Source organism: Podarcis filfolensis, assembly GCF_964270895.1.
Source record: "Podarcis filfolensis genome assembly, chromosome: 11".
NCBI classification, from domain to species: Eukaryota; Metazoa; Chordata; class Lepidosauria; order Squamata; family Lacertidae; genus Podarcis; species Podarcis filfolensis.
Window position 1 is genome coordinate 9,710,745 of NC_139613.1, and position 24,597 is coordinate 9,735,341.

A 24,597-nucleotide genomic window follows, 5' to 3' on the forward strand; every position below is an offset into this window, starting at 1 on the left:
GCGTGATTAATGATGGACGTTGCTTGGTCATTGCACTGTAGAATAAGGAAGAGCTTTCTCCTCTGTAACCTACAACAGGGCTGGACTGAAGACACCAGTCATTGGCCATGCTAAAGTTGTTGCCCACCCCTTTCTTCAAAAGGAAGAGACAGGGTGTGTGTAGCTTTTTGGGTCAACATCTCAGCTCATCCGTAGTTGCACAATTCAGCAGCTGTGCCTTCAGCCCTTTCCTTGTCCATGTACAGTGGTACCTCGGGTTACAGACGCTTCAGGTTACAGACTCCACTAACCCAGAAATAGTACCTCAGGTTAAGAACTTTGCTTCAAGATGAGAACAGAAATCGTGCTCTGGCAGTGCGGCAGCAGCAGGAGGCCCCATTGGCTAAAGTGGTGCTTCAGGTTCAGAACAGTTTCAGGTTAAGAATGGACCTCCAGAAGGAATTAAGTTCTTAACCCAAGGTACCACTGTATTTGCTGAGATATATGCACTAAAGAGTTTGCCAGGACCCAAGTTTGAGTTCCTCATCCAGCAGCCAGGACAGAGGGAGTGCCCCCAAAATGCCCCCAGCTCCCAACTCCCCCGCAAGGTGGGAGTCGGCCACACAAGAACATTGCGCCCCAAAACCATTATCAGCAATATTATGACAAGCCAGGGCGTGGTTGTCTGGGTGAGCTAATACATAAAGCATTCCTTGGTCTGTTAATCCCTTTGTTGTCCTATAAGCCCCGCATCAGATGAAAGAGGAGCACAGCGCTTATATGAAGACAAAGATTTGCTTCTGTCGGGATCCCGTTGGGTGGCTTTCGGGAGGTGAAGTCTGACAGACGAGCAGAACGCTCTAAACGACTATTGTCAGGGATCAAAAGCAGCAGCAGCAACAACAAAAGTTTTTAAAAATTAAAGAGCCGATATCTAACAAAGCTTAAAAAGAGGCAGAACTACCCTACCCTGTACATTTAAGCTCCGGGCGAACTGTGCCATTTTCTATGGAATGAATCGCATCAGATCTTTAGATTTGAAAAGAAAGAATCGGTGGTTTGCTTTATTACAATGAGCTTCGTTGGACATGCCTGACTCTGCGGGTCTTTGCAAAACAAACACACACACACACACACACACACACACACACACACACACTACAACAACCCAGCATTATTCTGTTGTTATGGCAGGCAGGGTTCCCCTAAAACAAAGTTGAACAACTTTGGCACTCCCTAAAATAGAGCTTAGGTTCTGTCCCAAAAAGGTGGGCGTTTCTGTACCTCTTTTTCTAGGGGGGAAAAAAGCACTGGTGGCAGAGGGTTTTTTTCAGGGTGGTTAGTCTGCATGATGCCTTGAGTCCCTTCCAATTTTGGGGGTTCTGTACCCAACAAGGATTAAAATCTGGATTCTGCTGATGCCGACCCTCCAAGTGTCCCTATTTTCCAAGGACAGTCTCCAATTTACAGAAGCTGTCCCGGTTTCTGATTTGATCCTGGAATGTCCCACTTTTCCTTAGGACATCCCTATTTTCATTGGAGAAATGTTGGAGTGTATGGAGCTATGCGGCCCTGAGCCAATGAGATAAGTAACTATACAACCTCTACAAGACATCCGAAGGCAGCCCTGTGCAGGGAAGTTTTTTAACATTTAAAGTTTTATTGTGGTTTTACAGTACAGTGGTACCTCGGGTTAAGAACTTCATTCGTTCCGGAGGTCTGTTCTTAACCTGAAACTGTTCTTAACCTGAAGCACCATTTTAGCTAATGGGGCCTCCCGCTGCCACCGTGCCGCCGCCGTGCGATTTCTGTTCTCATCCTGAAGCAAAGTTCTTAACCCAAGGTACTATTTCTGGATTAGCGGAGTCTGTAACCTGAAGCGTCTGTAACCTGAAGCGTCTGTAACCCGAGGTACCACTGTATATATGTTGAAAACTACCCAGAGTGACTGGGGCAACCCAGTCAGATGGGTGTGGTAATAATAATAATAATAATAATAATAATAATAATAATAATTAATTAATTAATAAATTGGACACCCCTATTTTCCTCAGAGAAATGTTGGAGGGAATGTTGCTAAACCAGGCAATTGCAAGACAATGGCCTTAGCTGGCCACTTAAGAGCCACGAATAGCATAACCGAAGAAGTTACTAGATTCAGGTAGGTAGCCGTGATGGTCTGACGCAGTTGAATTAATTAATTAATTAATTAATTAATGTCCAGTAGCACCTTATAGACCAACTAAGTTTGTTCTGGTATAAGCTTCTGTGTGTATCTGAAGAAGTGTGCATGCACACGAAAGTTTACACCTGTACCAGAACAAACTAAGTTGGTCTATAAGGTGCTACTGGACAATTTTTCTTTTCTTTTCTTTTCTTCAAAGGAGTTATTCTGTGCCAAAGGACAGGTATGAAGGCCTTTCCTCTTCCCCGTGTGGCTGGTAGATAGAAGACCAATAGGAAAGTAGTGTGTGAGCTAAGCAGGAAACAGGCTGCAGACAAAGACATACTTGATCCAGGCTGCATCTAAACTTGTGACGGATGAAGAAACGACACCGTTTTGGGGTGTTAGTGCCATGAAGCCCTCCATCTTCTGCTCAGGTTTTATATATGTGTAAGTAAACCATATATCCTAAAGACACTGCAGTCCCTCATTTGAAGGAAAACAAACCCTGGGTAAGCGTCTGGAACACCTGCTTGGAGATTGGGGTGTTATTATTATTAATAGCTATATTATATAGCTGTCCAATGGGGACATGGGTGGTGCTGTGGTCTAAACCACTGAGCCTAGGGCTTGCCGATCAGAAGGTCGGCGGTTCAAATCCCCGCTACGGGGTGAGCTCCTGTTGTTCAGTCCCAGCTCCTGCCCACCTAGCAGTTTGAAAGCACATCAAAGTGCAAGTAGATAAATAGGTACCACTCTGGCGGGAAGGTAAACGGCGTTTCCGTGCACTGCTCTGGTTCGCCAGAAGCAGCTTAGTCATGCTGGCCACATGACCCGGAAGCTGTCTACGGACAAACACTGGCTCCCTCGGCCTATAGAGCGAGATGAGCACACAACCCCAGAGTTATTCGTGGCTTAAACTAACAGTCGGGGTACCTTTACCTTTATAGCTGTCCAATAATAAGAGTTTTCTGGGCAGCTCACAAAATAAAACAAAAATGCAGTATTAAAATACCACACGAAACAAAAAATTGTCAGTTAATTGATTTTAAAACTGGAATACCACTAAAACACAATTTTAGAATCTCAGCATGGATCCCACATTCTCCTCCTGCTGGTTTTTCCTCTATGTCCAAATCCTGCAAATCGCAACTCTTGGTTTTGCTATCAGCTCCACACTTGCCTTGCCTGTTGGGACAACCTTATGAGAATAGGCATTGACCTGCCTCTCCGACCAATTCTATCCATACCCTTCAGTTAGATTCTTCTGAGCCCCTCCAGCTCACAGCAATCAAGCAAGATAAGGCTGAATGCCAAAACTCAGTTCCACTGAATCTGCAGCTCAAATCTTTGGCATCCTACCAAAACAGTCCTTTTGAAATCCAGTCTCGGCTTAGCAAATTTCATCCTTTTTCCTGATGAATCTGTCTGTCAGCACCCGTAACAGGTTGACAGTATTCTCTGTTTTTCTCAACCGATTTCATTAGATTGCTTTCATAGCTCTTTCCTTTGTCTCATTGTGGCTTGAGAGTCGTAATCTTGTGATAGCTATAGGTTGCGTTAGAACAATAAATTATTCTGGTGCACCTATAGACTTGGCTTTTTCCGTAATTTTTAAACATTATGAGGACTCATGCCTGAATTTCCAGGGGCCTAAATTCACCCCAAAATATCCCAAATGGAGGCCGACACCAGTGCCGAGCAGAGAAGAAGGTCTGTCATCACCTGACAATTTTAAGGAGAGAGAGGGCATCAGCTACATACATCACCGTTTCATGAAAGGCAGTGTGGTGTAGTGGTTAGAGTGCCAGACTAGGACCTGGGACACCAGAGTTCAAACCCCACTCAGTCATGGAGCTCACTGGGTAACCTTGGGGCAGTCACAATCTCTTGGGCCAACCTACCTCACAAGGTTGTTGTGAGGATGAAATGTGGAGCAGGAGAACCATGTGTACCACCATGAGACCCCTGGAAGAGGTAATAAATGTACAGGGCTAGTGTAGGCAAAGAGCTCTTAATACGCAAAGATAAAGGTAAAGGGACCCCTGACCATTAGGTCCAGTCGTGGCCGACTCTGGGGTTGCGGTGCTCATCTCGCTTTATGGGCCGAGGGAGCCGGCGTACAGCTTCCGGGGCATGTGGCAAGCATGACTAAGCTGCTTTCTGGCGAACCAGAGCAATGCACAGAAGCGCTGTTTACCTTCCCTCCGGAGTGGTACCTACTTGTCTACTTGCACTTTGAAGTGCTTTCAAACTGCTATGTGGGCAGGAGCTGGGACCAAAGAATGGGAGCTCACCCCGTCGTGGGGATTCGAACCGCTGACCTTCTGATCGGCAAGTCCTAGGCTCTGTGGTTTAACCCACAGCGCCACCCGCGTACAAATGCTAAATATTATTTCCAAAGCGCAATCACATGGAGGTGACTACCATGCTCATGCTCTCAGTCCATGGGAATCTATGGCAGGTGGGCTTCAATGTGCACATGGACCTTCCCCTCCTACAAAGCAAAACTAGGTTGTGCTGAAATTCCATGCACCCTGGGGCACATACAGAGCTCTGGATCAGAGCACCTGCCTATCGATTAACATTGCGCAAGTCAGATGTTCCCACTGACACATACATTTCCCATGCCCCTCCCCTCGTTCTCCTTATGCACAGGGAATGCATTCTCTGAGTCAATGTAGCAGCAGTTCATAAAACCCTTTATTTGCATCTCGGAAGGGTTTGTGAGAGTTCCACCTCGGCAAAGGAAACACAAGACAGGAGAGCAGCCAAGCAAGAGATAATAACTTCTTCTGTCGGATCTACGGGGGTGGGCAAATTTGAAACATTTTAAATTTTTCCACTATTCAGTTCAGCTCCCTCCATTTCCACATCAGTTTGCAATTAAAGGAGGGGGGGTTATTGAGAAAGTGCATCAGCATTTGAGAGCTAATTTCTCCTAAGATGCATATTTCTTGCATGCCATTTTCCCTCTTATACTCATATCTGCAAAGCTGATTCCCCTACGATGAGCATTGTTCTGTACAGGTTACTGGAAATTTGCACCCAAAAATCCGTAGATATTTCATACAGATGGCTGGATTCAGAGAGGTGCAAACTTTGAAGGTGTTCTGAGTTCGGGAAGGTTAATGCAAAGTGAATCGAATATCTAACCCCCCCCCCCCCCCCCGCAGTTCCTAAACAGATCACACATTCTTTCGTTGCTGAACTAAGCAAGGAGAGTACTAGATGAATGCAGTTGACTGGGCAGCCTATAAGCAAAAGTGCTGGTCAGTTAAATCAAGCCATTTGTGGTGGCCCAGGGTTTAAAAGAGGGGGAGGGTGGGGAGGTTAAATTGTGCCCAATCACTGGGTTACTATGACACCAGATCAAGTATTTATGCAGGAGGATGTTAGGAAAAGGCCACACCCTTTCTGATGGCTTTGTTATCTGAGAAGCAGACTGCCTACCCTAGAATCCCAGTCCCTATATTTGTCTCGGGACACAATTGCATGTTATGAACGCTTCTTAAAAGTGTGGGCTACGCAAATGGCATTGGGAACATTAGCGGGGTTTGGGGGGGGTGAGTGAAACTGAAAGCAAGCCAGTCAAGTGCACCAAGAAGGTGCAAATTGGTTTTTGAGGAAACTGTGCAGCAAAATCTCCACAGACGTTTCTTGCAACCGCTAGGGCTACTGAAATGAAGTTTGCTTGTTTGGTTCCTAAATATAATTATTTCACTCTGGGGGGGAAATCTGTGTTTCCTGGTATCATCCACAGAAAGATAAAGTAAAAAGGTAAAGGACCCCTGGATGGTTAAGTCCAGTGAAAGGCAACTACAGTGGTACAACAGGCATATAAAAGTTATGACGCTGGAAGATGAGCCCCTCAGGTCGGAAGGCGTCCAACATGCTACTGGGGAAGAGCGGAGGACAAGTACAAGTAGATCCAGAGCTGATGAAGCGGCTGGGCCAAAGCCGAAAGGACGCTCAGTTGCGGATATGCCTGGAAGCGAAAGGAAAGTCCAATGCTGTAAAGAAAAATAACCATGAACCTGGGTAAGTTGGATGTGGTCAAAAATGAGATGGCAAGAATAAATATTGACATCCTGGGCATCAGTGAACTAAAATGGACGAGAATGGGCGAATTCAGTTCGGATGACTATCATATCTACTACTGTGGGCAAGAAACCCGTAAAAGAAATGGAGTGGCCCTCATAGTCAACAAAAGAGTGGCGAAAGCTGTACTGGGATGCAATCTCAAAAATGATAGAATGATCTCGATACGAATCCAAGGCAGACCTTTTAACATCACAGCAATCCAAGTTTATGCACCAACTACTGGTGCTGAAGAAACTGAAATTGACCAATTCTATGAAGACTTACAAGACCATATAGAAGTGACACCAAAGAAGGATGTTCTTCTCATTATAAGGGATTGGAATGCTAAAGTAGGGAATCAAGAGATAAAAGGAACAACTGGCAAGTTTGGCCTTCGAGATCAAAACGAAGCAGGGCAAAGGCTAATAGAGTTCTGTCAAGAGAACAAGCTGGTCATCACAAACACGCTTTTCCAACAACACAAGAGACGACTCTACACATGGACATCACCAGATGGGCAGCATCGAAATCAGATTGATTATATTCTCTGCAGCCAAAGATGGAGAAGCACTATACAGTCAGCAAAAACAAGACCTGGAGCTGACTGTGGCTCAGATCATCAGCTTCTAATAGCAAAATTCAAGCTTAAACTGAAGAAAGTAGGAAAAACCACTGGGCCGATAAGATACAATCTAAACCAAATCCCTTATGAATACACAGTGGAAGTGAGGAACAGGTTTAAGGATTTAGATTTGCTGGACAGAGTGCCTGAAGAACTATGGATGGAGGCTCGCAACATTATACAGGAGGCAGCAACGAAAACCATCCCAATGAAAAAGAAATGCAAGAAAGCAAAGTGGCTGTCCAACGAGGCCTTACAAATAGCGGGGGAGAGAAGGCAAGCAAAATGCGAGGGAGATAGTGTAAGATACAGGAAATTGAATGCAGATTTCCGAAAAATAGCAAGGAGAGACAAGAAGGCCTTCTTAAACGAGCAATGCAAAGAAATAGAGGAAAACAACAGAATGGGAAGAACCAGAGATCTGTTCAAGAAAATTGGAGATATGAAAGGAACATTTCGTACAAAGATTACCATAATAAAGGACAAAAGTGGTAAGGACCTAACAGAAGCAGAAGACATCAAGAAGAGGTGGCAAGAATACACAGAGGAATTATACCAGAAAGATATGGATGGCTCGTACACCCCAGGTAGTGTGGTTGCTGACCTTGAGCCAGACATCCTGGAGAGTGAAGTCAAATGGGCCTTAGAAAGCACTGCAAATAACAAGGCCAGTGGAAGTGATGGTATTCCAGCTGAACTATTTAAAATTTTAAAAGATGATGCTGTTAAGGTGTTACACTCAATATGCCAGCAAGTTTGGAAAACTCAGCAGTGGCCAGAGGATTGGAGAAGATCAGTCTACATCCCAATCCCAAAGAAGGGCAGTGCCAAAGAATGCTCCAACTACTGCACAATTGCACTCATTTCACACGCTAGCAAGGTTATGCTTAAAATTCTACAAGGAAGGCTCAAGCAGTATGTGGACCGAGAACTCCCAGAAGTGCAAGCTGGATTTAGAAGAGGCAGAGGAACCAGAGACCAAATTGCAAACATGCGCTGGATTATGGAGAAAGCTAGAGAGTTCCAGAAAGACATCTACTTCTGCTTCATTGACTATGCAAAAGCCTTTGACTATGTCGACCACAGCAAACTATGGCAAGTTCTTAAAGAAATGGGAGTGCCTGATCACCTCATCTGTCTCCTGAGAAATCTCTATGTAGGACAAGAAGCTACAGTTAGAACTGGATATGGAACAACTGATTGGTTCAAAATTGGGAAAGGAGTACGACAAGGCTGTATATTGTCTCCCTGCTTATTTAACTTATATGCAGAATTCATCATGTGAAAGGCTGAGCTGGATGAATCCCTAGCCGGAATTAAGATTGCTGGAAGAAATCATAACAACCTCAGATATGCAGATGACACAACCTTGATGGCAGAAAGAGAGGAGGAATTAAAGAACCTTTTATTGAGGGTGAAAGAGCAGAGCGCAAAATATGGTCTGAAGCTCAACATCAAAAAAACGAAGATCATGGCCACTGGTCCCATCACCTCCTGGCAAATAGAAGGGGAAGAAATGGAGGTAGTGAGAGATTTTACTTTCTTGGGCTCCATGATCACTGCAGATGGTGACAGCAGCCACGAAATTAAAAGACGCCTGCTTCTTGGGAGAAAAGCAATGACAAACCTAGACAGCATCTTAAAAAGTAGAGACATCACCTTCCCAACAAAGGTCCGTATAGTAAAAGCTATGGTTCTCCCAGTAGTGATGTATGGAAGTGAAAGCTGGACCATAAAGAAGGCTGATCGCCGAAGAATTGATGCTTTTGAATTATGGTGCTGGAGGAGACTCTTGAGAGTCCCACGGAATGCAAGAAGATCAAACCTATCCATTCTTAAGGAAATCAGCCCTGAGTGCTCACTGGAAGGACAGATCCTGAAGCTGAGGCTCCAGTACTTTGGCCACCTCATGAGAAGAGAAGACTCCCTGGAAAAGACCCTGATGTTGGGAAAGATGGAGGGCACGAGGAGAAGGGGACGACAGAGGATGAGATGGTTGGATGGTGTTCTCGAAGCTACCAGCATGAGTTTGATCAAACTGCGGGAGGCAGTGGAAGACAGAAGTGCCTGGCGTTCCCTCGTCCAGGGGGTCACGAAGAGTCGGACACGACTAAACAACAACAACAACAACAAAACAACCTACAATTCTACGTTTCCAACACCAGAAGTTATGTATTAGTTATTTTATGAAACTTATTAGGAGTTCTGCAGCAGCTGGTTATCACTTGGATGCAGATTACCCTCAAATTGTTATGCAGAGAGAAATTATTAATCATTCAAATATGATAAAAGCTGAAAGAAGTCTATCCACATTGAGTTCTGATTTCCTAGGATTGCACTGATAGCAGCATGATTAAAGGCCATCCTACCTTGCATTGGGGAAGCGGGTGGGTGGCGCTGTGGTCTAAACCACTGAGCCTAGGGCTTGCCAATCGGAAGGTTGGCAGTTTGAATCCCAGCGACGGGGTGAGCTCCCGTTGCTCGGTCCCAGCTCCTGCAAACCTAGCAGTTCAAAAGCACGTCAAAGTGCAAGTAGATAAATAGGTACCGCTCCAGCAGGAAGGTAAATGGCGTTTCTGTGCGCTGCTCTGCTTTCGCCAGAAGCGGCTTAGTCATGCTTGCCACATGACCTGGAAAAACTGTCTACGGACAAACGTCGGCTCCCTCAGCCAGTAAAGCGAGATTTGCACCACAACCCCAGAGTCTTTCGTGACTGGACTTAACTGTCAGGGGTCCTTCACCTTTACCTTACCTTCCATTGGGTCCATATACCTTCATGTGTTATGTTTTCTCCAAAATCTAAAGCTTGCCCAACTCTTAAGTCTACTTAGCAGCTACACACAATGTAATCAATAAATTTAAGCAACAGGTGATGTTGTTTATCGTGTTCTCACCTTGCATTTGCCTCCAATTCTCAACAGTTCAGCTACCAAGTAATTATTTGACACCAGCTCACAAAAAACAGATTGTTTGCTATTTCCACACAGTAACTGCCCTATACAATGGCCTGGTTCACTTGCGACAGTATGCCAAACTATGGCTTAATGGGACTGAGCAAATGTGCTGGTTTGCAAGAGAGAAACGTGAGTGTGTCATCTGAATCTGGGGGTGCAGTTAAGCTCTCACCTCCTTGATCATGAGCTGTAAGCCAAGGTCAAACCTCGGTTTGGCATAATATTATGTGCAAACGTGGCCATTGTTCATCAGGCTCGTATACCCACCTCCTGCTGTAGAAAGCCAAATAAAAATAAATGCCGGACTTTCTAAATTTGTTTTGCATCAACGTATTCCATATTGCATATCTAGATTGTGTTACACTCCCCATGCAACTTGAAGCAACTCCTACCACAAATTCGGTACCCTCTGTTAAATGCTGATTAGAATTACCTGGAACAGAAAATTTAATGGGATTTTAGCGGCTGGCATCTGCCTTGCAAATGACAAATTCCCTTGGAACTGTCTTTCCATCTAAACTTCCTGTAAAAAGTCCCAATGTTCTCTTTTTCCTCTTGCCCCATTGTTATTTATACATTTCCATGTCGTGCTGGAAAAAGGGCCAGGCACAGTGCAGGATGAGGGGTGCAGAGAGGAAAATGGTGGGTGGGTGGGAGGCTTAATTAGCAGGTCCCTCCTTCCTGTCATCTCTCCCCTGAAATTGTCCCATTCCCTTCCTTTGCAAGTTACTGGCAAACAGAACGGGACAACCAAACGTCCAGTCCTGGCCTCCATGTGCTGGGCCCGGGGGTAACCCGGGAAACGCAGTCCAGGACCGGACCAGAATCCAAAGGTTCCGCTAGGAGTCAGTTCAACAGGGCCAAGACAAGGCAGGAAACCAGGCAAGGACAGGTACAGGATCTCAGGCAGGATCTAGCATATAGCAATGTTGCTCCCGTAACCTGGGGCGGAGTCCGACAGCCTTTTGTCTTTGCTGGGGTAGCGGCCGGTCCTGATCCCCAGCGACTCACCTCCCTGTTTCGCCCGAAGGCGAGCACTCCTCCTGCGAGTACTCAGGTCTCTCCTTCTCTCAGACCTTAGTCTCTGCAGCTCGGGAGACGTCGGTGGGTTACTAGACCGAAGGGCCGCCTCAGCCTCCCCTGACCCAACCGGTAGTGGAGCCGCTGTAAGTGATGGCCCAGGTGAAGGCAATGAGGTAATCCCCGCATCTGGAGCCAAGGCAGGCTCAGGCCCCTGATTCGGCCCAGCTGGTGTTAGTTGCAGGGGAATAATAATAATAATAATAATAATAATAATAATAATAATAATAATAATAATTTATTATGTATACCCCGCCCATTTGGCTGGGTTTCCCCAGCCACTCTGGTCTTCAAACAAAAACATCTTGGAGATCCTGGGCCACAGGGAACATTCTGCAAGCCACCCCAAGATCTTACAATAAATAATAATAAAAATAAAAATAACCTAAAAAATTACGGTTTGCACCTGAGGTCCCATACTAAGCAGTGTAGGATTTTGCCGGTCTCTCCAGATGAGGAATGCAAATCTGCTTCAGGATCTAGTTGCAGGTGGGTACTGCTGGGTACATGTTAGAACAGTTCCCCCATACAAAAATAAAAATAAAAATACCGGTAATTCTAAAAATCCCTGCACGCAGAATGCTAGCATGTCAAGAAGAATGGTGCTCCCTGCAATGCTAGTTTTCTGCATGCAGGAATTTATTTATTTTGCAGTGAAGCACATTCAAACATACACGGTCTGAGAAACAGGTTTACAGCTCATAAGCTGTTTGTGAAACCCGCCCATATTTCCATTATTAGACGATTTTGCTGAGTGGAAACAAAGAAGACAATTTAGAAGAAGAAAACAAACAACTCCTTTCCTGCCCCATGAGGAGTTTGACACAACGCGAAACATAATGTGGCACTTTGAGCAGAACAACTTGATTTTTTTAATAAAGATTTTTTGGGAGGTGGGGGACGACGACAATATCGCCTTCACAGTTTTCCACCCTTCCATCTAAAGGGCACAATCTAGTCCTCCAGTGATTTAAAAACAAACACACACACACACCAAAAAAAGAAAGACTGCAAAGCTGAAGATGATTAGATGCCATGAGAATTCAGGCAGCAACTCCCCAAACTCTGCAGCAGACCGAGACAGCTGCAGAGGCAAGCTGTGAAGAAGATTCATCCAAGGGTTCCTGACCCCGTCTCACATGCCAGGATACCGAAAGAGAGGAAGTTGCCGGCGGCCATGGGAGATCTCTGGTGGTTGCACTGCGGCAAAGGGGAAAGGCCAGGCAAGTCAGAAACAGCCGCGTCCTGCTGTTATTGGTATTGACAATTAGAACGAAGAACGGAAGCAGGGAAGGTAATAGGATTTGTGTGGTGCTCTCCCCAAGAACTCAGAGGGCTTCGCATATTCATATCCTCATTTAAATAATAAAATACAGTGGTACCTCAGGTTAAGAACTTAATTCGTTCTGGAGGTCTGTTCTTAATCTGAAACTGTTCTTAACCTGAAGCAACACTTTAGTTAATGGGGCCTCCCGCTGCCGCCAGAGCGCAATTTCTGTTCTCATCCTGAAGCAAAGTTCTTAACCCAAGGTACTATTTCTGGGTTAGCAGAGTCTGTATCCTGAAGCGTATGTAACCTGAGGTACCACTGTAAAGGTTTGTCACTGTTGCCATCCCCATAACTGAGATTGTGCCAATAACAATACGAACAACAACAACAATAATAAATTTTATTTATACCCCGCCCTCCCCAGCCAAGACCGGGCTCAGGGCGGCTAACACAAGGTATAAGAACAATTGATTAAAATACAACTTAAAAACAAGATTAAAATACAACGTTAAAATGCAGCCTCGTTTCAGTAGGAACTCAAATCAAAAACTTTTGGGGGGATGAAAGTGTCAAATCTTCACCAAGGCCAACTATCCAGACTGGTCCTACATGGGCCAGAAAAAAGCCAGAGAAGTCCCCAAATAGGAGTTCCTTCACAAAAGGAGAAAGGAAAAAGGAAAGAGGGATGAGGCTTAGTGCCCTTCCAAAATGGTTCTGTGAGTGTGTGTGTATTTCTGCAGGTGTCTTCAAGATATGGGTGTTAGGAGGGAGGTAGCACCTCTGATGGATGAAGAAGGTGGTGATGGTCAAAACCACAGAATGTTCGAGTCGGTACAACGGGGTGAGCTCCCATTGCTCTGTCCCAGCTTCTGCCTACCTAGCAGTTCAAAAGTGCACCAGTGCAAGTAGATGAATAGGTACCACTATGGCAGGAAGATAAACGACGTTTCCGTGCGCTCTGACTTCTGCCACAGTGTCCCGTTGTGCCAGAAGCAGTTTAGTCCTGCTGGCCACATGACCTGGAAAGCTGTCTGTGGACAAACGCCGGCTCCCTCGGCCAGAAAGCGAGATGAGCGCCGCAACCCCATAGTCGCCTTTCACTGGGCTTAACCATCCAGGGGCCCTTTACCTTTTTACTTTACCTTTCTGTGGATGATATCAGGAAAGGCAGGAGGGAAACAGAATCAACCAATCAGACGGGACTCATTGTGCGAATAATGTATATAAAGGCACTGCCTGAGGTTTGGGGGGGGGGGAATTCATTCACTGTTTTAGAGCAGCAATAAGGAGCATGAAATCATTACGCGACTCTGAGTATATTTCACAAATCATTCTCCCATCAGTCTTGCGGGCTAATGCAACAGATGAACCTATTACGGTGGCAGATGCAAAGCTCTCTGCACTGAGCGGGAAATTGGTTGCAAAGACCCTTTCCCTCCCTCCCACTCCCTGGCCCCACAGCTGACCTGCGCTCATTTGCTCCCAAACCAGCAGGTTAGATGGATATGTGGACCAAAGGGGGCTTGAGGGGGTCTTTTAAAGTCCGGAGCTTGGCAGGCGAACGAGGTGCTGAGCGCCGAGATCACCTGCCTGACCTCCCTCCTAGTCCTCAGCTGGAGTAAGCTGGCAGCAGCTGATCTCATTAATAAAACAGGCCTTGCCTCCCTTGGGTTCACCGCAGTACTCATCAAGATTTCACCTTATGCTCAAGCAGCTCGTGCCGCTCCATACCCCGCGCTGAAGAGAATCAGGGCTGTCAGTTCATCTCCGCCTGACATACCGGAAAGCGCGGAAAGACAGGGGGTGGAAAAAAATACCCACACAAAATGTGAAATGGAGACAGGTTCCTCCTGTGACCTAAAGGATAAGGCGGCAGTGCCTATATTTAAAAGTGGCTCGAGGGGATAGCTAATGAGAACTGGCCCATTTAAGCTTTACGCCCCAGCCCGGTCTCTCGAATCATCATCGTAAACACAGGCCCAGGAGAAAACTAAAACTTTCGCGGCCGGTATTTAGGTTGCTACACTTGCCATTTCAGGTTGGGCAAAATTCCACACTCCAGCGCTGTGGTCTAAACCACTGAGCCTCTTGGGCTTGCTGATCGGAAGGTCGGCAGTTCGAATCCCCGCGACGGGGTGAGCTCCTGTTGCTCTGTCCCTGCTCCTGCCAACCTAGCAGTTCAAAAGCACAACAGTGCAAGTAGATAAATAGGTACCGCTCTGGTGGGAAGGTAAATGGCGTTTCCGTGCGCTCTGGTTTCCGTCACAGTGTTCTGTTGCACCAGAAGCGGTTTAGTCATGCTGGCCACATGACCCGGAAAGCTGTCTGTGGACAAACGCCAGCTCCCTCGGCCTGAAAGCGAGATGAGCGCCGCAACCCCTTTAACTAGACTTAACCACCTTTAACTGGACTTAACCTTCCAGGGGTCCTTTACCTTTACCTTTTAGTAAAAGTAATGGAAAAGCACTCACAGGGGTACAGATTTGCGTTTTTATCTGTGCTCTCTGGTGAATGGAATTTCTAAACCCAAAAAATACCCTTCAGAGGCATATAGAAGCTGTATATTTTTTAAGACGCTTATTGTCAGAAGATTCAGGTAGGTAGCTGTGCTGGTCTGACGCAGTCGAAATATATTTTTATTTTATTTTTTAAAAAATGTCCAGTAGCACCTTAGCAACCAGCTAAGTTTGTTCTTGGTATAAACTTTTGTGTGCATGCACACGAAAGCTTATACCAAGAACAAACTTAGTTGGTCTCTAAGGTGCTATTGGACAATTTATTTTAAAAATATATATATTTATTGTCAGAAGGTTAAGGCATCATCGCCAACTGACTCTGTTTACCAGAGAGAGTTCTTATTCTCTGATACATGTCTCTTGGAAAACATCCGGTTTACAGCTCACCTTATCACACCCCTTTAAAAAGTTGTGACTTCCCCCAAAGAATCCTGGGAACTGTTTGGAAACAGGGGTCTCCTAACAGCTCTCAGCACCCTAAACAGACTACAGCTGCATTCTTGGGGGGGGGGATATGACAGCCATCTTCAAATACCTGAAGTGCTGTCTCATGGAAGATAGAGCAATCTTGGGGTAACTGTGCCCCTGAAGGACCAGGTGCGCAGCCTGGGAGTCATTTTGGACTCACAGCTGTCCATGGAGGTGCAGGTCAATTCTGTGTTCAGGGCAGCTGTTTACCAGCTCCATTTGGTACACAGGATGAGACCCTACCTGCCTGCGGACTGTCTTGCCAGAGTGGTGCATGCTCTAGTTATCTCCCGCTTGGACTACTGCAATGTGCTCTACGTGGGGCTACCTTTGAAGGTGACCCAGAAACTGCAATTAATCCAGAATGCAGCAGCTAGACTGGTGACTGGGAGAGGCCGTCGGGACCACATAACACCAGTCTTGAAAAACCTACATTGGCTCCCAGTACGTTTCCGAGCACAATTCAAAGTGTTGGTGCTGACCTGTAAAGCCCTAAACGGCCTCGGTCCAGTATACCTGAAGGAGCGTCTCCACCGCCATCGTTCAGCCTGGATACTGAGGTCCAGTGCTGAGGGCAGTTCCCTTGCTGTGAGAAGTGAGGTTACAGGGAACCAGGCAGAGGGCCTTCTCGGTAGTGGCGCCCACCCTGTAGAACACCCTCCTATCAGATGTGAAGGAAATAAGTAGCTATCTTATCTTTAAAAGACATCTGAAGGCAGCCCTGCTTAGGGAAGTTTTTAATATTTAACGCTGTATTGTTTTTAACACTCGATTGGAAGCCACCCAGAGTGGCTGGGGAAACTCAGCCAGATGGGCGGGATATAAATAATAAGTTGTTGTTGTTGTTGTTGTTGTTGTTGTTTTGGCTTTTTTGGTGCTTCAGACAGCAGGACCCAAACCAATGGATTCAAAGGACAAAAAGGAAGATTCCAGCTAAACAGCAGGAAGAACTTTCTGGAAGCAAGAGCTGTTTGACAGTGGGACGGGCTTCCTCAGAAGGTGATGGGCTCTCCTTCATAGGAGAGGTTAGATGGCCATCTGTCAGAGGTTCTTTAGCTGTGATTTCAACTCTGCAGAGGGTTGGACTAGATGACCCTTAGGATCCCTTCTGATTCTAGGCTGCAATCTTGACATGAGGCACATGAGCTTCCTTTTCTCCAAGAGGCCAAAAAAAAAAAAAAACCACTCCGAAAATCAACACCACTGAATATTTCTAAAGCACCCAAGCTATGTAGCACTGATTCATAATCCGATTTGGTGGTGGGAGCAAGGGAAAAGATGAGCAGCTTCAGGCATGCATCAGGTGGTAACTTTTCCAAACACTCAGCACTGGGCATCTGTTGTGTTTTGCTGCAGTCACTGCCAGTCCTCCCTCTGACCTCAACAGGAAGAAATCAGGGCAGACTCAAGAGGCTTGGAAAAATTCATTCAAATGGATGGGTGATATATTTTTCCCCTCCTGTTTGCAAGCAAATATAACTCATTAAGGAAAGTGGGGCATTTCAGAAGAAAGCTAAAAAAATAATAATGGAGAAATGAAACATCTAGCATTTCATGCAAGGCTCCAAATTTCCTGCACCCAAAAACCATAAAAACCTAATTTGGTGTCAAAGAACCCAACCTTTTCTTCTAAACCATTTATTTCATTATTATTTTTTAAATCACCATCCCATTGCCTTTACCAAGCGCCCATGGTGGCTCACCACAACCACCGTAAAAACACTAAAGCAAATAACGGAGCAGAGATCGTTTCCATACCTCTTTTGGCAAAGCTGACTCCTTGCTTTCAAGGAGTCAGGCTTCCCAAGGAATCGGAAACTTGCTGGCGAGGGCTATCAAAAAACATGCAGAAAGAAGCATTAATGTTCCATGGCCACCTCAGGATCAGCGATCGCCTCTTTGGTAACTGCTCTACAAGGAGGAAAAGACTCTTTGGAACATTGGAGTCATTTATTTTATGTACCTGTTTAAATAGTTTTACCCCATTCACTCGTTGAGATTCGAAGATTCACATAGCTGCCTTTTGTCCTTGCTTGGCGACATCACTTCTCTTCTGATGGGCTCCTCCTTGCTCACCACCATTACTATTTATTAAATTTATAAAGGTAAAGGGCCCCCTGACCATTAGGTCCAGTCGTAACCGACTCTGGGGTTGCAGCGCTCATCTCGCTTTATTGGCCGAGGGAGCTGGCGTACAGCTTCCCGGTCATGTGGCCAGCGTGACTAAGCCACTGCTGGCGAAACCAGAGCAGCGCACGGAAACACCGTTTACCTTCCCGCCAGAGCGGTACCTATTTATCTACTTGCACCTTGACGTGCTTTTGAACTGCTAGGTGGGCAGGAGCAGGGACCGAGCAACGGGAGCTCACCCCGTCATGGGGATTCAAACTGCTGACCTTCTGATCGGCAAGTCCTAGGCTCTGTGGTTTAGACCACACCGCTACCCGCATCCCTTGCTCACCACCTTTACTATTTATTAAATTTATATAGTATACAAAGTATATAAATACTTTCAGGCCAGCTGCTAACCTGAGCAACAAGCTAACTCTGATATTGTAGCTGCTGTCATTCAAGGTGTCAGCACGAGTGTCCAAAGCCCTAAATGGCTTGTGACCCAGTTACCTAAAACAGCTCCTTCTGCAATCTCCACCATTTTGGCCCCTACAATCAGCAAGAGGGGCTACAGGTGCCTCCCCATTTGACAACGCTGACCCACGACAAGACCTTGTCATTTGAAGTTACCCATTTGTAGAATCCCCTCCATGGTGATTTCTGTCTCCGTCTTTATTAACTTTAAGGAGGGGTTTCAAAACATTCCTGTCCACCCAGGCATTTGATGGCTCAGATTCCGTTCCCGGCAACTCTGACATTATGAACTGTGAGAGTATGTGGTCCTCTTGAGACATTTTTACATGGCTTTTAGATGTTTTTATTTTTATTATTATTATTATTATTATTAATTGCACAGTTTTATCACTGAGGTATTTGCTGCCCTGGGCTCCTTTACGAAGAAGGGGAGGGTATAGATTTAATAAATATTGCCATGTTGCTCCTTTACCTGGATGACTGTTTTATTCTGTCCCATTATTCTTCTGGGATATCTTCGGGAGAAGAAAAGGCAATGCAGGAATCTCCACTAAAGCAACCATGACAGATGGCCATCCAGCTTCTGCTCCTCAACCCGGGGGCTCCCTCCTCCTCCCTCTTCAAAAATTCCTGGAAATCCTCATTTGGTAAAGAGACTAAGATTTATTCTTACTTATTTATTAGAGAGAAAAAGAGAGAGCTCTAGGCTCCTCATAGAACCATAATTCGCAGGGTTCCCTGTGGAGAGGGATTGAAGATTAACCCAGGGTTTCCAAATCTGGGTCTCGAGCTGTTTTTGGACTACAATTCCCATCATCCCTGGCTAGCAGGACCAGTGGTCAGGGAAGATGGGAACTGTAGTCCAAAAACAGCTCGAGACCCAAGTTTGGGGAATCCTGGATTAAACTACGTTAAGAGTGCAATTTGGTGCACACTCACCCAGTAGTAAGCCTCCATGTGCATCACAGGATTTACTTCTGAGTAAACATATCAAGAGTCATGCTGCACACCTTTAACAGCTCTCCCTTACTGGATCAGGGCAATTGCTTTTTTAATTCAAAATTTCTATTCGCACTTAAAATAAAATAAAAACTTGCGTAACTTAACTGGGTTTGGAAGCTGGTTGTGCCATGTAATTCTGTTACTCACTCCCAGTTCATGCTTCCCACCCAAAAATATAATCATGTTTCCTAGTTAGAAAAGTGAAGCGGGAGGGAAACTATAAAAACACTTACGCAAAGGTCATAATAACAATCTGCAGAGATTTTTACAGCTGCCTCTCTCTTATTTGAGGGATCCGCTTCTAACCATCTCCTACGCGTTTGTTATTTTTGACCTTTGCACATGCTTTTTTTTTTTTTAAGGGGTGGGGAAGGCGGAGGAGGGGAGAACCCACACAGATTTGGAAGTGGTTTTAAAATCCAGGGCCCAAATATTGAGACTAAAATTTATAAATATGGGAGAGTGCCTGGCCACGCAGAATAAGCAGAATCATGGGCGTAGCGAAGCAGGACACATTTTTTGTTTTGTTTTATTTCTTGCTCAGTGCCCTTTAATTTGGGGGACAGACAGACAGAGAGAGAGAGAATATTTCTGGGCTATAACACCTCCAATCCTAGGCACATTTCTGTGAGTGTGGGTACCACCAAAGTCAGATACCCAACACGAAAACCTAAATATGCTAAGGGCTAGAGGTGCAGAGGATTTCCCCACCCACACATTCCAAATAAAAGCGCATACCTTCCAACATTTCTCCGATAAAAATAGGGATGTCCTATTCTATTATTAAGGGACGCAGGTGGCGCTGTGGGTAAAACCTCAGCGCCTAGGGCTTGCCGATCGCATGGTCGGCGGTTCACCCCGTGGCGGGGTGAGCTCCCGTCTTTCGGTCCCAGCTCCTGCCCACCTAGCAGTTCAAAAGCACCCCTAAGTGCAAGTAGATAAATAGGTACCACTTTATAGCGGGAAGGTAAACGGCGTTTCCGTGTGCTGCGCTGGTGCTGGCTCGCCAGAGCAGCTTCGTCACGCTGGCCACGTGACCCAGAAGTGTCTCCGGACAGCGCTGGCTCCCGGCCTCTTAAGTGAGATGGGTGCACAACCCTAGAGTCGGACACAACTGGCCCGTACGGGCAGGGGTACCTTTACCTTTACCTATTCTATTATTGGAAGTGAGAGCTGGACCATAAAGAAGGCTGATTGCCGAAGAATTGATGCTTTTGAATTATGGTGCTGGAGGAGACTCTTGAGAGTCCCATGGACTGCAAGAAGATCAAACCTATCCATTCTGAAGGAAATCAGCCCTGAGTGCTCACTGGAAGGACAGATCCTGAAGCTGAGGCTCCAATACTTTGGCCACCTCATGAGAAGAGAAGACTCCCTGGAAAAGACCCTGATGTTGGGAAAGATGGAGGGCACAAGGAGAAGGGGACGACAGAGGGCGAGATGGTTGGACAGTGTTCTTGAATGAGTTTGAGCATGAGTTTGACCAAACTGCGGGAGGCAGTGGAAGACAGGAGTGCCTGGCGTGCTCTGGTCCATGGGGTCACGAAGAGTCGGACACAGCTAAACAACAACAACAAATGCTGTTGTTGTTGTTGTTATACCCCATCCATCTGACTAAGTTGCCCCAGCTACTCTGGGTGGCTTCCATCATATATAAAAACATTATAAAACAACAAACATTAAAAAGCTTCGCTATACAGGGCTGCCTTCTGATGTCTTCTAAATCTTAGTTACTTATCTCTTTGGCTCCGGGGGGGGGGTCACATAACCCTCCAACATCTCTTTGGCTCGGGGTGGGGGGTCACATAACCCTCCAACATTTCTCCAATGAAATCAGGGACATCCTACCATGTTGTTGTTTAGTCATTTAGTCATGTCCGACTCTTCGTGACCCCATGGACTATCCTACCATAACCTCCAACATTTCTCTGGTGAGATGAGGGCAGTCCTAAGGGAAAGTGGGACATTGCAGGATCAAATCAGAAACTGGAACGGCTTCTGTCAATCCAGGACTGCCATTGGAAAATAGGGATACTTGGAAGGGGTTGGACTAGATGACATTGGGCCTCTTCCAACTCTACAATTCCTATGAAGTGTTACGGAAATTATGGGGGGGGCACATCTTTAAAGTTAAATGTTACAAATATTACGCCTGAATCTATCCTTTCAACTTGACAGATCAGGGAAGTTACCTAGCTTTAAAAAATAATATAAAATCAACTCCTTTGCCAGTTTCCTTCATTCCAAAGCTATTTTCTCCTTGAAAAAGGACTCCAGGAAGTTTCCAGAGGTGAAAATTGCTGAGCTGATCGTTGGCCAAGGAAAGCCTAATCCCATCACCAAACTTGCCAAGGGGCCAGACATGCAAAGGAAGTTCTATTGTACTTTGGGTGGTGGGACTTCAGAGGTGTTTGCCGTAGGTATAATCTTATACCTGAGTCTTGCCCTGCCATGTCTGCTTATGCTAATCTTGTACCAAGGACTTGTCTGGACATGTTTGCCAAGGTTAAACTAGTGTAACCCCTGTCTACCCCTCCCCTTTTGTGACATGTCAGTGATGTAGCAATGATGCTGTACGAACTGTATTCTGGGATATGGTGGGAAAGTTTTAAAAGCCTTTGTCACCCCATCCTTGGGGTTCAAAATTCCTCTTTGAACCTGTTGCGCAATAAACTTTGATCTACAGCTCTTTGCTCCGGTTGGTGGCTGGACTCCATCCTTTATTCCGCAGGGACCCGCGGGCTCTGCCCGACCAGCTGGGTGACTGAGCAGCCTCGCACCTAGATTTTTCCGTAACAGAAGGCATGCAAAATTTTGCATCCACATTCAAAATATGTGCTTGTAAAGGGAGAATCACAGAACGCACCACAGCTCTGATTGTTGACACTGCTGGAAGCTTCCGTTATAAGCATACAGACAAGCGATTGTGCCCCCTATTCGTAGGGAATATTTGAATGAGGTTTTTTTCTTTCTTTCTTTCTGGAGTCCAGTGGCTATAAAGCCCCAGCCCTCTGCCCGATAATAAATGCTGGAAATGTAAGGAAGTGGAAGGTACATTTTTTCACCTATGGTGGACGTGCCCAAAGATCAAGGCCTTTTGGGAAATGATTTATAATGAAATGAAAAAGATATTTAAGTATACTTTCCTGAAAAAACCAGAGGCTTTTCTCTTGGGTATAGTCGGCCATTTGGTGCCAAAGAAGGACAGAATCTTTTTTATGTATGCTACAACTGCAGCAAGAATACTTATAGCAAAGCACTGGAAGACTCAAGATTTACCCACTCTGGAAGAATGGCAGATGAAGTTGATTGACTGTATGGGACTAGCAGAAATGACCGGCAGAATCCGCGACCAGGGAGAAAAGTCAGCAGAAGAAGATTGGAAGAAATTTAAGGAATATCTACAGAAATATTATAAAATTAATGAACTTTGAAAAGATGTTGGTTTGAACTTTGGTGGGGACTAGCTGTTATGATAAAGATAATGGGGATTATAACTGTTTTTGTTACTAAATTTAAAAAAGTTGAGTGGAAAATAAGGCGATATTTTAAAAGGAATATTAAGAGATTAGGATTTGCTGAATTAACAAATTGAACTAGAGAACAAGAAGGGGAGGTATGAGGAAGTCAAAGAAACATGTGATTGAAAACTGTTATTGAAACTGAATTGTTTTTAATTTTTTTTTTCTTTTTCTTTTTCTTTTTGTCTTTATATAAAATTGGAAAATTCAATAAATATTCATTTAAAAAAATATATATAAAGCCCCAGCCCTCTTCCTTAAGCGTTCCATGTTCTTCCGATGGCAGAAAAGTTTGTTGTGACAGCTGCGGTGCAAAGGCAGCGATGGAAGCCATCTGTATTCATGGGGCAAAAGAGAAGGTCGCTGGAAAAAAAACCTCTGTAGAACGGAGAATATCGCACGTGATTTCTGCCCCCCTCCTGTTAACCCCACCACCGCAATAAACTCCTGTGGGTCCCTGCTTAATCAGTTCTTTAAAAGGCATAATCACCGGCTTCGGAATGGGAGAAGGGCAATCACAGAAATATCAACCCTAATTGAAGTTCAGGGGCATGAGATTTGCCTGGAAAACTTAACCTTTAAGGGATCGTTGTTACACTCATGGTTACGGTTTAAAAGACACGATTCACCTTCCTCCCCCCCCCCCCCGCCGCTGCCCCCACACTTGCTGAATGTGATTAAATGATGGCAACACCTGCGACATACAGTTTTCATTCATTTTTATCATAATGCGCATTTTTAAAAAACAAAAACCCAGAACTCTAGAGTATCATATGCAACATAATCAAATGCTTCCGGAAAACCCGAGGAAACCCGTTTTAATAAAGGAAATGGCAAAATTAAGTCAGTGACATATGTAGACATATCTATATATCTATAGATGATGCTAGATTATAGACAGATAGATAGATGATAGATAGATAGATGATAGATAGAGAGATAGATGTTATAGATGATAGATAGAGAGGTAGATGTTATAGATGATAGATAGAGAGATAGATGATTGATAGATAGATAGATAGATAGATAGATAGATGATAGATATAGATGATTAGATAGATTGATAGATAGATAGATAGATAGATGATATAGATGATTAGATAGATAGATAGATAGATAGATAGATAGATAGATAGATAGATGATAGATAGATGATAGATGATAGATAGATAGATAGATAGATAGATGATAGACAATAGATATAGATGATTAGATAGATATATGATTGATAGATAGATAGATGATAGATAGATAGATAGATAGATAGATGATAGATGATAGACGATAGACGATAGACAATAGACGATAGATGATAGATGATAGATGATAGATGATAGATGATAGATATAGATGATTAGATAGATTAGATAGATAGATAGATAGATAGATAGATAGATAGATGATATAGATGATTAGATAGATAGATAGATAGATAGATAGATAGATAGATGATAGATAGATGATAGATGATAGATAGATAGATAGATAGATAGATGATAGACAATAGATATAGATGATTAGATAGATATATGATTGATAGATAGATAGATGATAGATAGATAGATAGATAGATAGATGATAGATGATAGACGATAGACGATAGACGATAGACGATAGATGATAGATGATAGATGATAGATGATAGATGATAGATGATAGATGATAGATGATAGATATAGATGATTAGGTAGATTAGATGATAGATAGATAGATAGATAGATAGATGATAGATAGATAGATGATAGATAGATGATAGACAGATAGATGATAGATATAGATGATTAGATAGATAGATAGATGATAGATAGATAGATAGATGATAGATAGATAGATAGATAGATAGATAGATAGATAGATGATAGATAGATATAGATGATTAGATAGATAGATAGATAGATAGATAGATGATAGATTATAGATAGATGATGGATGATAGAGAGATAGAGAGATAGATAGGCCATTTTAAATCCATCAATTAGTTGGCTTCTCACGCTGTAATTAGAATGAGTCTCTACACCCTGAAGTCTCTACCCTAGTCTGGCTGAAGAGTGTTCTGAAACAGGCATGTAAAGGTTTGTACTGTTACACAATTCAAGCTAGTAATCCAGCACCCAAAATCTGTTTTAAAAGAAAACGCATAATTAATGGTTTCGAACCTTTTTGATCCAACAGTTTATAAGTGTTCTAAATATGGAAAAGAAATAAGTTGAGTGGCCCGTTTTTAAGCTGAGGGGAAGAGAGCTGAAGGGCACACTTTAATTCCGGCTCTGATATGTCAGTGTACTAAAGAATGGGAAAGAATAATAACAACATTTCATTTTCATCTTCTGACAATGAGTACTAATGTCTGTG